The sequence below is a fragment of the Cupressus sempervirens genome, chromosome 2 (genome assembly GCF_028749045.1).
Source record: "Cupressus sempervirens isolate cs-2001-9-10 chromosome 2, ASM2874904v1, whole genome shotgun sequence".
NCBI lineage: Eukaryota > Viridiplantae > Streptophyta > Pinopsida > Cupressales > Cupressaceae > Cupressus > Cupressus sempervirens.
Window position 1 is genome coordinate 344,855,921 of NC_143119.1, and position 17,485 is coordinate 344,873,405.

A 17,485-nucleotide genomic window follows, 5' to 3' on the forward strand; every position below is an offset into this window, starting at 1 on the left:
TATATTCAAGAAATTCATTTCAGTCTAAATGTATCTATGAAAACCACTCTTATACTTCAAAACTCAATGTTTTCCTAAGTCTTTGATGCCAAGCTTTGTAGAGAGAGAATAAAAAATGTTGGTGTACTCCTGAACCGATTGGTCTTTCTTCTATCAAAGTAATTTCCATTGCATATATTTTTGTTCATAGGTATCCTCCAGGTAATATTCTTATTTTATATGCTCTATAAATTCTTCCCATGTGGGTTTTTAATCAAATAACATAGAAAATTCATTTCCATTCGAAGATTCTTGGGTTTCTTCATTATGCCAACTTCACATGATTCTTAGCTTTGAGGAGGGTGAAGGTTATCTTTTCAATATCTAAGAAATTATTAACACAAAAATACCTCTCTAATTTGGACAACTAGTCATCTGTTGGAATATTCAAATGGGAAGAATGCTTCTGAGAGAGGGGGGTGAATTAGATGTAATATATTTAAAATCTTTAAACTGAAAGTGGATTGCATACATACAAACCTATTAAACAATTATGAGAAACACATAAGAATCACCACCTAACACTGGGGTGGGGATGATACCCACAAAATTTGCTACAGTAGTAAGGTTTTAACCACTTCTGATGGTCTACCCTATTAAAGGCCCGCCCTGTTAAAGGTTTTACATTGTATCAATAGTGACCTGGTTAGAGGATTTACAAACACTTTACATGAAGTGTCACCCTGTTAAAGGATTTAATCGTGTATTTAAAGGATCTATGAAATAGTTGTTAAGCTATCCTATTACCATAGGATTTTCATTCTAATACAATTTCTAGAAAGTATTAGGTACAATAAACCTGATAGATTACAATCCTTTGATTGCTGAATACAGGCACTTGATTTGCTTTCTCTGATCTTGATCCTTTGTGATCTGATAGTCCTTACTCTGAAAGTAGTTTTCCTTACACACCCTTGTATATCCACTCATATGTTTTACAATGAAATTTCATCTTCCTTATAAAGACATTTGAGGATTTAGGGTTAGGTATGGATCTACGATCCATATTCAATCTCTATTTCTCGCTCATTGTTTGCACTTCTTCCATTGGTAGCATGCCTTCATCATTTTTCTTATTGGCTGCATGTAGATTGCATAGGAAAAATAAAAGATTCGATCTTATCATTTAATCCTTTGAGATTCGTCACATGTCGGCCATAAAAATGATTTACATATGAATCAATGAAGTTACAAACTCATATGTACATTCTGTGTTGCTCGACACTTGCTAATTCCAAATGCTCGGCACTAATAACAAACTAGCTTACTCGGCACTTGTTTCATTCCTGTATTGTTCGGCATCATCTATGACTTGGCACTTGAATATCACTTGGCACTTGTATCTGCTCGGCACTTTATTCTGCTCGGCACTTGAACTTCACTCGGCACATGATCTTTACTCGACACCTGAAGACTACTCGACACATGAAGATCACTCGGCACCTGAAGTCTTTCCTAACTCGGCTTTTGTTGTGGCTCAGCATACATGGTGTACTCGGCTCCAATATAGAAAGTAGTTAAGTGTATTGGCACTCAAGTGTCAAAAACCATTATGAGGTTAACAATCTCCCCCTTTGACATGAGTGACAAAAACACTTAACTGACCTTGTGAGTACATTAACTAATCTGTTTGGTATATACAGAGTTTTTAAAGAATACTTGATCAAAATTTGTAACTTACAATATATACCTCAAAATTATTGTAACTTCCCCTGAGTTGGTTGTGCCTCATACATCATATAGTATCTCCTCTTTAGTTAATATCTCCCCCTTTTATTCTTATCTCTTCCTTTTATTCTTATCTCCCCCTTTTTGACACTTATGTCAAAGGATTTTAAGGGTTAAGACCATATTTCACCAAAAATGTGATGTTTACCTCCATAATCATCCTGAGAGCTGCATCCCAATTGTTCAAAGCAATTTCCAATGACTTATGCTAGATGGTAGTCTCTGCAACAAGATGAATAAGTCAATCTGATGTAGAAAGATGAGAATATTTCTTGAGAACAGTTTCTGCATAGACTTGTTCCTTATGGAGTAATTCCAAATGTGGGGTAATGGAGGATTGTAGCTATATCAGTTTTGCTTTGATATTGGCTTCATCTACTGTTAATATGGCTATTTCTTTGTGAGTGTGAAGCGATTGAGCAAAATGCTTCTCACTTTGAGCTGGATCATTTGGTAACTGTATGCTTGAAATGTTTAAATTTCTTTCCAAGCTCAATATCTTTTGGCTTGTCTCTTGTGTGAAGTATGAAAAGTCACACAATTTTTTGTACCATGAGAATATATTCTCAAGTACCTTTTTCACTTTGTCTACTAACTTTTCCAATTCAACCTGTGAAAGTGCTATTTCACTAGATACTTTCTCATTCACTTTCCCTTGAAATTTTCTTTCAGACCATTCCATAAGTTTTGCATTTGTTTCTTGGTCTTCATTTGTCACCTGGTCAACAATATCTAATAATTTCTCTGTGATATGCTTTGACTCATCTGGTGATTGCAAACTGAAGGCATCCATAAAGATGTCCTTAATCTCATGTAGTGTTTGCTTTTGTTTATACTCCTTCCTGAGTATCTCTTGTCTCTTTCTTCTATCCAGTGCTTCCTGCACCTCATTTATTTGATCAATAGTTATTGTTTTTGAGTCATAGCCTGGTATGACTATCTCCTCATCTAATTCAAGGTCTCCATAGTGAAGTACCCTTCCAAATTTTGTAGTACTAGATTTTGGTACAGATATTTGCAATGGTTGTTGTGAAGGAGTTCCCAAGGTAGGCAAATTTATCAATGTTTGTATTGCCTCCTACTCTTTAGCAGTTTCCATTGTTTTCTCCTCCTACTGTCTACTATCCTTATCAATTATGGTAATCTTAGGAAGTGCACCTTGTGTTTATGCTGTAGGATCAGATGTAATAGTCTATCCTATTTGTTCTGTTCCTTTTTCTACAGCTGCACTCGACTTCTATATTGTAGTGTCAGCTATGCATGTTGAAATAATTGTTGGCATTTGAAGTTGACCACTAGTAGCTGTAGAGATGATAGAAGGTGGTTCTTGTGGATTCACCTTATCTCTAACTATGCTTTCTACTAGTTTTTGCAATTCATCCATACTGACCAATACTGGAACTACACATAATATTGCTTGTTGTGTAGATTGGTCAAGGATTCTTTTGAGATCTTCTACAGCTAATGGATTGATGTTCTAACCAGAAGTATCAGGAACATCAATAATAGTTATAGTTTTTGCAGGTGTGATGGGTACATGAGGAGGGATAGAGGGTGGCAGTTGTGTGTCTTGCACACTCTGATCTGGTGCTACTCTTGCTTAGTTGTTGTCAATACATCTTGTTTTTGTGTCTCTTCCTCCTCTCGATCTTTCTTTTCTTCTTCTTTCTTCTCTTCTTCTACCTTATTTTCTTCTTCTACTTTCTTTTCTTCTTCTCCCTTCTCTACTACTGTCTTCTCTTCTCTCCTTTTTCTCCTCTCTTCTAGTGGAGTAGTAGCTTGTTCCTTGTATTCTTCAAGAAAATCTTCAATCTTTTTGTACAATTTTTTCCATGATTTCATTGTTCTTTGAACAATTTCTTCCATACTATTTTGGAGTATGAAGAATGCCCTATACTTAGGTGTAAACCTATTATTATGCCTTTTGACTGCTTTCTTTATTTGTTCCCTAGTCAAATCCGGCAATACGCTTGCTAGGGTTGATTCCCTCATCTCCTTTTCCATTTTGAAACAAAAATGCCATCTGTCTTCTACAATTTTAGATAGTTCTTTTGGCAATTGTCCATCTAGTTCAAGTGGAGTGTACTTGAACTGTGCCATCATTCCATAAAATATTTCTTCTATCCTATTCTATTCTTCTTTAGTAAACTTATTGAAATCAACTTTATTTAAGTTGCTTAAATCACCATTTCCAATATTTTTACATAAGGTATCAACTGAAGAATGGCTTACCTTTTTAGATTGATCTTCTTCATTAGAATCAGGTTGAGCCACATATCTTCTTCTTTTCCTTGGCTCTTCCAGTGTTTCCTTGATTGGTTTCTTCTTTGTAACTTCCTCTTTAGCCTTTTGAGTGGAGGCCCTTGTTGCAGCTCATGTTGTAGGCTTTTGAGGTGATGGCATGGAAAATTTCTTTGGTTTTTTCTGAGATGGAGGCTATTCTGTTGCCTTTCTTTTCTTTGTCTCAGCTTCATTTGGTGCTTCCTTGGCTTCTTTGTCTTCTGCACCTTCCTCCTTGTCTTCACCTAGGCCTTGAGTTAATTCCATTGGGCCTTATTCTTGTTCATCTTAATCATCATTGTCATCTTCTTCTTCTTCTGCTTCAACCTCAATTTCTTCACCAAATTTCTTCTTAATCTTCTTTAACAATTTGTCTTTCTTCTTTAATGTGGAAGCAGTCTTTAATTCCATGTTTATTTTTGACCTTACTACATCATAAGTGCCAAAATGTGGAGCACTTTTATCTATTTCTTCTACCAATAATGCAGTTATTGTTGTAGATGCCTCATCAACATTGATTTCATATCCAAATGGCCTTAGCCATCTCACTCTTGGAATTGCAGCTTGAATTTATGTAAAGTCAATATCAGCCAAGAAGCATATATCATTAACATGTTCTTCTACTAAAGAAACTAGTATTCTCACCCTTTGTTTCATGGATTTCTTGAAATCTTCAAAATAACTTGTCATCAGGGTATCAAAATTTTCTCCCATTTGTTCTATATATTCATTGATTTGGGCAATGATAGTTCTATCATTCCTCCATGTAATTTTTCCGAAAGAGGGAAACTCATTTTGAACATAGAAGAATATACAAATTAGAATTGCTCCAAATTTGCATTGAGCACCCTTTATCCTTCTTATGGCAGCTAGGTTTTCAGTAATCTATTGTAGTTGTAGTTCTGCAAGATCATAAGTATGATCCTTTTTCACCAATTTGTAACCTACATCTACTGCAATACACGGCACACTGTTGAGTCTACTGGATTGATAGAACTTATGGGCAATGACTCTAACAGTAAACTCAACTAGAGGATCCTGAATTGTGTGAATTATCATTCTTCTCTTATTCCACTGAGCACCAATGTTCTTTTCAATAACCTCCTTTGATTCACTTCTCAAGGTTTTGAACTGATCTAGGGTAGGGTACCCTGTTACTCTATGTATGATTTCTTTGGTTAATTTGATGGGAGTATCTTCTAACCATAAACTTTCACCATGAATTTTGCTTAACACAAGTTTAACCCATTTTGTCTTGAATACGATGGGAAAGCTCAAAACTCGGGTCAAACCCTTTCTTTCAACAATTTTGAATTCATCTTTTAAGACTCCATCTACGCACAATTTCTCATAGGCTTTCCTTATTTCCATATCTCCTAGGGCTCCTATCTTACAATTCTAGCATCTCCTCACGTCTTGAACCATTACAACTTTTGGGGGTATTTGGGAGAGAGCTCCGGATGGTCATTTTTGTATGCAACTTCAGGTATGGGGCAAAAATCAGGTTGCTTGACCTCATTGGACACTAACTAAACCTCAAATGACTCTTTGTGCTCAGTTTTCTTGGAAATTGATGCCATTTATGCAAACTAGGGTTTCCTTTTTACGAAATATGAAACTGCATAGCTCGGCACAAATGAAAAATACCTCAAGATCGATGAAATCATGTTGAGAGATGTTGCAATCTGCTTGAAATGCTGGATTCTATGTTGTGAAGTTGCTTTTCTCTCTTTCTCTTCTTTGCTTCTTGATCGCGATGAGGAAAACTAATTAGAATCGCGATAATATACCCTATTTTCATTGCATTAAATTCTCAACTACCAACTTGGCTTCTAAAAAAATTTAACCTAACTCGGCATCAGTTATCAACTCGGTTGCTGTTAGGAGCTCAGCATGTGTTGGAGTTTAACTCGACATCCAAAGATAGCTTGGCAACATCATTTAGATTTTGTCTTAACATCTTGTCTCATGCAGATTTATACTTTGCATTGCTTCTTTGTCTTGGGATTGATGTGTGATATAGCTTTGTATATCAGTCTCGTATACTTCTCATGCTTAGTTTGATGAAGTGTGATCACTTGACCTATTGGGTGAAGTGATCCCTCCACTTGATGTGTTGCATTCATATTTATTTTTCCAAGTCTTATTCATTTGCCCCCTTATCTTTTTGACATCAATCTTTTCTTTGCCCTTATTTTCTTCAGTCTTGGGTGCCTTTGATCTTGTAGGACAGTTTCTGCTGATATGACCAACTTTCAAACAACTGAAACATGTGGTTTGATTCAACCATATTTTGTAGTTCCCTTTGAAATGTGTTATCATGTAGTTCTGTGGTATATGTCCATATTCCTGACAATAATGATAGCTATACCTGGTGTTGTAATCCCAATGATAGTGACTTTCATTCCCTTTTGATTTTGTTGGTTGATTTGATGTCCATATAGGCTTTGATCTGCATTCAAATGCTCTATGTCCATACTTCTTGCAATTATGACAGTGTCCATCAAATTTTTGTGTCCTTGTAACTCTGGATCTACAATCTTGTGTCATATGTCCTTGCATGTTGCACTTGTGACAATAACTCTTGCTCTTGAGTGTATTTGGCTGATTGAATTTTCTATTCCTACAAATATTAGCAGTATGCCCCTTCTTATTACAGTAATGACAAGTGGGTTTTGAATTCTTACCTATGTCATCTTTTTGCTCGACACTCTTTGATGATTCTCCAACCTCAGTGCTATTGTATCCTAGTCCTGATGTATCATGGGCAGATTTTGTGGATTTTCGCAACTATTCAAAATACTTGATGGCTTCACTTGACTTGTTGAGATTCTTAGCTACCTCTTTTTCTCTGTTCAATTCATTCTGTAGTTTTTCATTGTGTATCTTCAAAGTAGAGATCTCAATATCTTTCATATTGAGTTCATGATGAAGGTTCATCATTTGGGCAAGTGTATCCATCTGCATATTTGAGATCCTTGTTAATTTAGTACATTTTTCTTCAAGCCTGTTTGCAAGATTTTTTTTGTCATTTTCTATCATGACTCTATCCTCAACTGCTCTTTTCTTTTGTTCAGTGATTTCACATATCATTATGGCCTATGATTCATGTTTCATCTTGAGAGATCTTATCTCCTCTGCTTGAACTTTGTTTTTCTCCATCAGTTCTGCTATTGCTGCATCAAACTCTTTAGCGTCTCCATTGGCACACAGTTTTGTGGTATCAATCTCCTTATAGTTTATATCATTTTCAGCTATGGCTATATCCTTTCTTTTCTTCAAATATTTTCTCAATTCTTCCCTTGCTTCCTCTACTCTGTGTAGATCCAGTTGCACATCAATCACTTGATTTTCAATAATCTTCCCAAGTTTGAAGACTTCCATCTTTAGATCTTTTTCTTCAAGTTGTTAGACTTCTTTTTGTGAGAACCAGTTGCTCTGATACCAATTGTTGGAATATTCAAATGGGAAGAATTCTTTTGAGAGGGGGGGTGAATCCGAAGTAATATATTTAAAATCTTTAAACTGAAAGTGGAATGCATACATACAAACCTATTAAACAATTATGAGAAACACATAAGAATCACCACATAACACTTGAGATTTTGGTAACCCAAAAACCCTCTAGGAATAAGAAGGTAAAATTGGGGTGGGGATGATACCCACAAAATTTTTTGCAGTAGTAAGGTTTTAACCACTTCTGATGGTCTGCCCTGTTAAAGGCTTTACACTATATCAATAGTGACCTGGTGAGATGATTTGTTAAAGGATTTAATCACCTATTTAAAGGATCTATGAAATAGTTGTTAAGCTAACCTGTTACCATAGGATTTTCATTCTAATACAATTGCTAGAAAGTATTAGGTACAATAAACCTGATGGATTACAATCCTTTGATTGCTGAATACAGGTAGTTGATCTGCTTTCTCTGATCTTGATCCTTTGTGATCTGATAGTCCTTACTCTAAAAGTAGTTTTCCTTACACACCCTTGTATATCCACTCATATGTTTTACAATTAAATTTTGTCTTCCTTATAAAGACATTTGAGGATTTAGGGTTAGGTATGGATCTACGATCCATATTCAATCTCTATTTCCCGCTCATTGTTTGCACTTCTTCCATTGGTTGCATGCCTTCATCATTTTTCTTATTGGCTGCATGTAGATTGCATAGGAAAAATAAAAAATTTGATCTTATCATTTAATCCTTCGAGATTCATCACATGTCGTCCATGAAAATGATTTACATATGAATCAATGAAGTTACAAACTCATATGTACATTCTGTGTTGCTCGGCACTTGCTGATTCTAGATGCTCGGCACTAATAACAAAATGGCTTACTCGACACATTTTATTTTTGTATTGCTCAGCATCATCTATGACTCGGCAATTGAATATCACTCGGCACTTGTATCTGCTCAGCACTTTATTCTGCTCAGCACTTGAACTTCACTCGGCACCTGATCTTTACTTGGCACCTAAAGACTACTCAGCACATGAAGATCACTCGGCACCTGAAGTCTTTCCTAACTCGGCTTCTATTGTGGCTCGGCATACATGGTGTACTCGGCTCCAATATAGAAAGTAGTTAAGTGTATAAATTCTTCCCATGTGGGTTTTTAATCAAATAACATAGAAAATTCATTTCCATTCAGAGATTCTTGGGTTTCTTCATTATGCCAACTTCACATGATTCTTAGCTTTGAGGAGGGTGAAGGTTATCTTTTCAATATCTAAGAAATTATTAACACAAAAATACCTCTCTAATTTGGACAACTAGTCATCAACAACATCTGCATCAATTTTTCTTTGAAAATTTGGAATGTCAAAATTTACCTACACCTTGAATGAGGTTTGTCCACCAAATTTTGAATTTATCGAACTGGCATGTAACTCTCATTTTTCAAGCATCCATGAAAATTGCTGCATCATTTCTTCATGTTACTTATTTAACACCTCTTCTACTAGTGTTTTGAGGGATTCATCCATCCCTTCTAATGATTGTTTTACCATCTACGACCATGTGCATCTCAAAGGAAGATAATTTGAGAGATATCTCGTGGCCAATCCTAAACTTCAATAAGTTGACCATGTGTGATGGGACATATAGGAGTGAACAAGCTCTAATACCATTGATCTAAATTAAAAATTTAGGTTACAATACCTGTGTAGAACCTGCAGTATTGTGACTAAAGTTGAAAATAGTTAAAATACAACAGTAGATGTTTTGCAAGCCAAAAAGTGATCCATTCATTTCAAAAAATAGAGTTTATACAAGTTTCATGGATCCCAAGGGTCACCATTATACCTTGGAAATGAAAAAAAAAAAGTCCACAAACTAATTAAGTGCAAAATAAACTCTAAGAATTATAAAAACTATATTAAAATTTACATCTAGTTATAGAAGTTGTAACTTTCTACTCGTAGCTCGAAATCACAAACTGTCAAAATTTATGGAAAGATATTATAAAGACCTACATTTATTGTCTAAAATCTTAAGCGTAGCACTATGACCTCTTCATCTTGCTAAAGCCCAAAAATATCCTAGAGACCTCCAAAAATGCAAAATACTAGAACATAGAAAATACCAAAAAAATGGATTTCAATATTTTCCCATTTTTCTTGTGCCAACATCCTTTGTATCTTCCTAAACTATGTTTTGATAACCCTCCCAACCAAACAACGTAACCCATCTCTTAGAAGTTTAGAGTTTTTCATCACAATATTCCAAATTTTAGATCCCTCTGGTCGGTCATTTTCCATTAAATAGTACACATAAGGGATATTGCCAAGATACTTTGCCTTTATGATTTTACACTAGCTTTCCTGGTCCGTAGCAAGTCTCCAACCAACCTTGGCCAAGAGAGATTTATTTAGTCCATTATCCTTGCTATCCCCAACCCCCCCCCCCCCCCAATATTTTGGTTTACACATTGTTTCCCAATTGAGAAGACTAAGTGTATTACTTTCTTCACTTCTTATCTGTAATAAGTTTCATTGGATTTTCTCCAATTTCTTCACCATTGATTGGGTTATCTTGAACAAGCAAAGGAAATACACAGGAACCCCTTGCAATGATGGGGTAAGTAATTGCAACTAACCAGCACTACTCAACAACTTACCCTTCCATCCAAACAATTATTTCAGCATTCTTTCCATTATAGTATTTCAAAACTAGTTAGAGACTTCTTTTACTATCATGGGAAGACCAAGGTACATATAAAGAATACCAACATACTAGCAACTTAATATGTTATGTATCTGTAACTAGAGATTTTGATATGTGTCAAAGAAATATATTTTACTCTTTCTAAAATTTATATTTTATCTCAAGAAATCAACATAATCATCAAGAAAATTATGTCATATCCTAGCTTCCACAATTGAAGAGCATCCATATAAAAAGGTTCCATCTACAAACAATTGTATAACCTCTAGAGGTATGGTAGTTGTAGTCTTGACCCTGACCATCGAATTAGAATAGGCCATCCTTGAGAAATATCTCCCCATGACTTTAGCTATCATGATAAAGAGATAAGGTGATATTGGGTCTCCTTGCCTAAGGCCCCAACTAGCATTGAAATATCCCCAAGGAGTCCCATTAACAATAATAGAGAAATTGATAGTTTTCACCATAGATTTAATTAACCCCATAACTTTACTATTGAATTATTCAATCCTCTTAAGAAATTCATTAAGGAATTCTCATTTAATCTTATCATAATCTTTTGAAATGTCAAGTTTTAGTGCCATTCTAGAGATTATGCTCTTATACATTGAGTAGATCACCATGTGTATAGTGATAACCGCATCCAAAATCTATCTACCCAAGATAAATCCCTTTTGGGGGGTAGCAATAAAGTTCTCTAGAAAGGGTTTTATTTTATTGACCAATATTTTAGAGAAAACTTTGTAAAATGTGTTACATAAATTGATGGGCCTAAAGTTTGTAAGAATTTTTGGATCCAAAATTTTAGGAACAAGGACAATAAAGTGTTGTTAAGCCTCCTTACCAATTTCCTATTCTAAAGAAGTCTCTAGTAGCCCTAGTGAGATCTATCTTAACACTCTCCCAGAAGTGTTGGAAAAAGGAAGGGGAAGGCCATCTACTCCTAGAGCCTTGTAGGCCCCTCATAGAGAAAATAACTTTCCTCACTTCTCCTTTGTAACCTATCTAGTGATGATTTCATTATCTTCCTCCTTCAACACATTAGGCAAGTATTGGATAAGATTATTTTATTTTATCACATCAACATTCCTATTCTAACCAACACAAGCTTCAACAAAGTAAGTGGTGGCCCATCTCCCCATGTCCTCTTGATCCACCAAAGTTTTATTTTTTCCATCTTGCAATGAAGTAATAGTGTTTCCCTTTTTATGTTTTGATTCTAACCTATGGAAAAAGGTTGCATTCATATCTTCCTCTACTAACCACTAGATCTTGGATCTTTGTTTCTAATACATCTCCTCCTTAGCAGTGACTTCTTTCCATTGAGCCCTACAATACTCTTCCTCCTTTAGGGTGTCAACATACAAATATCCCATTGCCATTTTGTTTTTGAGTTTTTCTATTTTGGCCTCAATCTCCTCCTTAAATATCTTTAGATGAGGTTTTATTCCACATCATTTCTCCTCACATTCTCCAATTTTTTAGTCATTCTATATATGGCATTACCTTCCACCCTTATGTCCCACCATTCTTCCACACATTGCCTAAATTCAGGGTGTGACTACCACATTATCTCATATCTAAATGGTTTAGGACCATAAACCATCCAACCAGTTAAACAATAGAGGTGAGTTGTTAGAAAAAGTTCTAGGAAGAGTTATTAGAATAGAGGAGATTAATTGATGGTAGTCCACTAAAAAAAGGAGTTTATCCAATCTATACTAAATTATAAACTATCATATCCTATTATTTGAGTAGGTAAATGGGGTCCCTTGCATATCCATATCAATGAGGTCATAGGGGCCTTGAATAAGAGTCTATCAAATATTGCACATTATTTATAAAATTATTCATCCCTCCCAACTTCTCAGAGGGGTAAAGAGGAGAGTTAAAGTCTATCATGCATAAGAATTTCTTACTCCTATTATTACACATAAAGGTGGATATATCTTCCCAAGTCTCAAGTCTTCTAGTTCTCATGTTAGGAGCATAAATATTTATGATGCACCAGTTCATATTATTTTAGAAATGTTCTGTAGCTATAAAAAAATTATCCTTCCATAAATTTGTCCTAGAAACAACTAGAGATTCCAAAGAGTGGTAACACCTCCTAAATCCTAATCTACCTCACTATAACTAACCATAGCCCCAAGCCATATTTTATCAACTAATTTAGAGAAATCCAAAAAAAACCATTTTCACTTCTTTAATAAAAAGAATCTCAAATCTAAAAGAGTAAATTGGCTGCTTGAGAGAAAATTGTTTCTAAGGACCATCTATGCCTCTAATATTCCATGAAAGGAGCTTCATTTCTTACCTTTTGAAGTACTCTCCAATATTGATTTCTTACCATTATTAATTTCCCTTTCCATTTTCTTTGTTTGTGTACATCTGTGAGTGTTAAATAGTGACCTCTAAATTAACCACACACTTCAACATGATCATTTTTTGTTAGGTACATCCAAGAATGAACATGAGATTATTCATCTTGAATGTCTACACAAGGTGCATTCTATCTTAATGGAGTTTTACTATGTGCTCTCAGAATTGAGAGTTCAATAACTAGACTAACTAGAACAAAGGATATAATCTAGATGAATGCAAGATTAAGCTAAGATGTATGCAATTTAATCTGAGAATAAGATAAGAAAATTACTCTAAATAAATTCATTTTAATCTATATGAAAAATAATATGAAGGAAATGGAGTTGTGAATGAAAAATTCTTGAGTGCTTAATCCAACAGTGATTCGATACTCATCAATTGCATCCTCTCAAATGAGAGGCTGAGGATCTCTTTTATAGAATCTCATAACCAAACAATAGTCAAGATCAACTAGATGAATGATTCATATTTATAGAGGGTTGAGTGAGAATAGTAAGTTCCATTATTGAAGGAATTGAATGAGATGAATTGGGATGGAATATTGGAGAGTATATTTTGTTTATTCAATTAAATATGACCTCATAATCAAATATTCTAATTAATTAACTAATTAGATTCAACAATTAGGATGAGGATATTTAATTAAATCAAATATATTTAATTTTATTTTCATGTGTATTAGCTAAAGGGGCTGAATTGAATTTAATTTAAACGCTAGGACTTGTTATTAAATTAATTTGATTAGAAGGTTATTTAGCCAATTTAAGTCGATATTTAAGAACTAAATAAAGTATGTGATTAATATAGATTAGGGGTTTTTTGCATTTGACACTTAGGTCAAGTAAAGACAATTAGGATAAAAAATTCCTAGTACAATAGGCCTCAATTGATCAAGAAATTGATGTTGTATGATTGATGCACCAAAATTGGTTCATAATGCCAATATGCCAATTTTGGGGTATTACATTTGCCCCTCTTTGAATTAATGTGCAAGTAGCAACATTCAAAGAAGTTAAAAGTCTGAAGCATAGAACAAGAACTAAGATTGGATTCGAGATTGATGATACAAAAACCAATTGATAAGATTTTTAAGGTTATCTCTAGAATTAAGCTTAACCCTCTGAAGTCCAAATAGAACACCTAGATACTAGTCCAAGAGAAAAAAAATTGTCATGATTCATAGAATTGTCCTCATAAAAAGGCTCAATCCTCAGAATTCTAGGTTAGAATTCCCTAATACCTATCCATTAAAAGATAGAGGCTTAATCCTCATAAGTTAGGGTTAGAATGCCCTGATACTTATCCATTAAACGGTGACTGAAAGAAAGCTTAACAAAGCTTAGTCATCTAGAGTCTAAATAGAACACCTAAATATTATCCATAAAAGAGATAACAAGACCTATCATGAGTCGTAGGATTATCCATAGAATGAGACTTAACCCTCAAGTGTCTAGATAGAATGCCTAGATGCCTGTCCATTGAGCTATGATAAAGACTTCTATAAGTTTGATCAGTTGATCAATAAATAAGATAGCATATGATTTTAGATATAGGGAATAAAGATGACCCTAGCAATGAGGACATTGATTTTTGATCAGATTGGAGCAAGATTTGATTGATTCAATGATAGAATCATCCTACCCCCTTGGGAGCAAAATTGAAAGATGACACATCAGAATAGTGATAAAGAGAAGTATATTTCAAGATAATTATTTGATCAGGGATGTAGAAGGATGTATAATGAATCAAAAGAGTATGTAGAAAATTTGGATTCAATTGAGAGTGATTTAGAGGTCCATTTGAAAAAGTTTGACCAATCTTTTACCACAATTGACTTTTGATAATTAAAAAAATAAAATTTTTGATAAAATATTGAGTTGATGTTGTTATAAGATTCACATTGCATTAGAAAGATATTGCACAAGTGTTCAATCACATTGGTCCCAAAAATTTAAAATGCAAATTTGAATTCTTCAAAGTGTGTCAAATTTCAATTTTGATCCAAAAAATGAGTTCAGAGTGGTCTATTTAGCTAGTGGGGTGATTTACATGCCATCAAAGCACTTTGAAAAATTAGGTCAAAACCTATATAAGGCCCCAAAAGGTCTTTTTCAAATCATTTGATCATTTTCCTTTTGTGGAGAAGGAGCTATGAGGAAAAAATGTTGGTTCCCATGCATTCTCGTCAATTTTATTGATCTAGGTGACACAGTCAGCCAAAGGACTAGGGATCACATGTAAGTAGTCAATAAACCTCCTTTTGAGTAAAAATTTGATACATTTTAGTCAATATTTTGGTCAATTTGAGTCATTATAGATTGTTAGGTGTCAATTCCTCACACAAGGACTCATTTCTTTATGTAAGGCTACAAGAATTCTCACATGAAGAAGTGCTATGAAAGCACAGTCTCACACCATTAGTGGTGAAACCTCATGTGTGAAATGCCAATATTTCATGTAGGAAACCCTCTAATAGGGTCAAAACACATGCACACATGGGGAAAACTCCCATGAGTGAGGTTTCTCACATGAATAGTAAACTTTCCTCATGCAGAAAAATACATGTCTAGCACGAGATTGTGGTACCTCCCATGATCTTTTGGTCAATCTTGATGTAGTTAGTGAGTCAAATCACATATTTTTTGTTGTTCTAGCATCATTTTTGGTTGTTATAGCATGGTTGTAGGTAGTTGTTAGCAAAATTTTGTAGTATTTAGAGATATTATTCTGATTGAGTGTGCACTAATTGTGTTATGTTGTTTGACTATTTGCTAGTTTATTTTCTAGATGTTTGATTTCATTCACATTATCTAGCCATCAAGGCCTTAGTTAGATAGTTGGATGTTGCAGAGGTGACAAATATTGACACATTGGGCCTTGCTCATTTATGTAATATCTCCAACATTCGAGTGAATCATGGTTTATTGATAGCACTGGTGGAGCATTTCCATTTGGAGATGAACACCTTCCACCTACCCTAAGGTGGGATGATGATCACATTAGAGTTTAACTAAAGGATACTCACAATTCCCTTTCATGGCTCGTGCATCAAGTATGACACACAATTGAGGATAGGTACCTTAGCATTGAGGGAAATATTCTAGGATGACATTATTATGGGTAGGGTCATCCCTTGGGAGGAGTTGGTACAATAGTATGGTCCTATACATAGAATAGCAGTGGTACTGGGTGCTTTCCTTGGTTGCTACCTAGTTCTTGACATAGGGCAACATGTACTAGAGTGAAGGTGGATCTGATGCTACAATGCATGATAGAGAAGCTTGCTCATTTTGGTTGGGGTAAGTGGATGTTGGCTCATATGTTCCATGAGATGCATGAGATCACCTATAGAGAGGTGAAGAGCATTAAAGATGATATTTATGTGCTATAGGTGTGGGCATGGGAGCACTTTCCCATTAGGAGGTCAATTTTAGAGGATCTGAGACAACCTCATGAGCCCTATATTTTCCAATAGAGGGGGAAAATGACCCAACCCGCACTTGTTAAGACTAAGTAGTGGAGATCTCAACTAGATGACCTAGTGGTAGTAGTATGGAGACCTTAGAGGGAGACAAAGGCTTGGGATGATGTTTGAGCATAGTAGGGCTACATATTTGCCTCATGATCATTGATTAATCAATCTATTTAGGTGATTGAGAGATTTCTATTGACACAAGTATGGAGGTAGTATGGTCACCCTTAGGACATTTCTCAGGAGTACTATGCATATGCCTACTTCACCGATGAGGTGAAGAAGGGTTGGTTGGTGATGTCGGGTCCTGGGTGATCCATGATAGATGTGTGGAGACTGACACTTACCTATTGGGATTACTTGCCCATAGTTACATATGGAGGAATGACTCCTAACTTTAGGGAGTATTTTGTGAGTCATCCTTTTCCATGGTTTACAAGTCTAGTAGGCATGTCAATACTCATTCAGCTAGTACAACCACCATAGTAGAAGAGACCCCAATAGAGGGCCACATAGGTTCTAATTCCACCTTAGAAAATGAGGATGGATCCTAGTGTTGGGGGCAGTGGATATGGACAAAGAAAACCACAAGGTGAGATGGTAACATTAGGTGTCATTGGTGGTGATGTACATTAACATAGAGTGGAGGACCATCCTCCATAGCAAGAAAAGGTAGAGGGGGGAAGATGAGGAGATTTAGTACTAGCCTACTCCAATACCATAGGGTAGAGACTTTTTAGCATAGACATAGGATAGACTATAGAGATCACAAGATCAGGTTATGAAAGTGCAGTAGAAGCTTAGGACAGTTGTAGATCTAGGTGGCAATCCAAGATGCATGCTTAGTGGAGCACGATCGAGAGATCCAAGAGCTCTGAGATTAGCTAGAGATACAACATGATGAGGCTTGCACATAGACAACATGATCTGCATATTATCATGTTGCATATGCTAGGGTGGTACTAGAGGTTGTAGAGAAGGTGCCCCATTTCTTAGAGTATGCCAAAGAATCAAAGGGTGCTTGTCCTCCTACTAGATAAAATGCTCCTCCTCTTCCTCCTCCACTAGGGAATGAAGGGGAAGGTTGTAGTTAGTTCACTCTCCTCTATCATTTATTATGTATAGCATGTATATGAGATGTGTCATCATCTTACTTTTATATCATTTTGAGACATTGTTTTTGATAGTGCTCGAGTGGAACCCTTTTTGTATCATGTCACATTTTGACTCATTTGATATATATATATATATGAGAGCTATCTTTTGATATCATTGCAAGTGTCACATTTTGTGTCCTTATAATGTCCATACATGAGATGATTTCCTAGATGATTTTGATTTATGCAAATTTGTATGATGTATGAATTCATAGTGTAGATGAGATTTGGTATATGATGCATATGTTATGG